This window comes from Saprolegnia parasitica (assembly GCF_000151545.1).
Source record: "Saprolegnia parasitica CBS 223.65 unplaced genomic scaffold supercont2.1273, whole genome shotgun sequence".
Taxonomy (NCBI): Eukaryota; Oomycota; class Saprolegniomycetes; order Saprolegniales; family Saprolegniaceae; genus Saprolegnia; species Saprolegnia parasitica.
Genome location: NW_012157667.1, coordinates 3,292 through 4,129, shown reverse-complemented (window position 1 = coordinate 4,129; position 838 = coordinate 3,292). Strand labels below are relative to the sequence as shown.

At 41.3% G+C, this 838-nt stretch overlaps 1 pseudogene across 1 annotated transcript; it reads left to right on the top strand.

Annotated features, from left to right (window-relative positions):
• The first annotated feature begins 776 nt into the window (after window positions 1–776).
• SPRG_30224 lies at window positions 777–838 on the top strand (annotated as a pseudogene). The gene has a single exon. The product of its transcript is annotated as a tRNA-OTHER (tRNA).

Here is an 838-nt window from a genome sequence, read left to right as displayed (position 1 = left end):
TTATTGCAAAGAGGTCGATTTCACGACAATTAACACTTTTTAAAAACCGATCCTCATTCGTTGGCATGGAGGCTCTACGTCACGGGGGACTTTCAGAATTTTTGGGTAATATTCGTCGTCACAAAAGATAGCTACTCGAGAAATTTAGTTTTTTGTCGACATGAAGGCTCATCGTCACGAGGGACTTTAGAAAAAAATATTGGTCAGTATTCGTCGATACGAGAAATAGCAACTCTAGAAATTTAGTTTCTTTCGTCGACATGAAGGCTCTATCTACGTCGTGAGGGACGTAGATAGAGCCTTCATGTCGACAGATTTTAGAAATTTAATTTTTCGTCGACATGAAGGCTCTACGTCGTGAGGGACTTTACAGAAATTTTGGTAAAACGTTTATTGGTCGACACGAGGGCTCTGCGTCGTTAGCAACTCTATAGCAATTTTGGTCAAATGTTTATTCGTCGCCACGAGGGCTCTTACTAGTGATCATAGAGCGAAATACGAGCTTCTTGGGCATCAAGTATAATTTTTCGAAGAGAAGAATGGGTTCGTTTTGATGTGGAGTGGCCTTCATCGATGAGGTTGGTTTAGAATGAATCGGCTTCCAGGGTAAAAACGAGGCGTCAGAGAGTAATGAAAAACGTGAGAGAGGTTATTTTGTGTGTTGAAGGTGTGCGTAATGGAAGTAAAGAGTCGTAAAGTAAAAATCATAAAGATAATGGAAATGCCAAAGAGGTGCTAAAACTGGCTGAGTGATGATATAATGTGTCCAACAAAAAGCCCCTATAGCTCAGTGGTAGAGCACCTCCTTAGTAAGGAGAAGGTCCGTGGTTCAATCCCG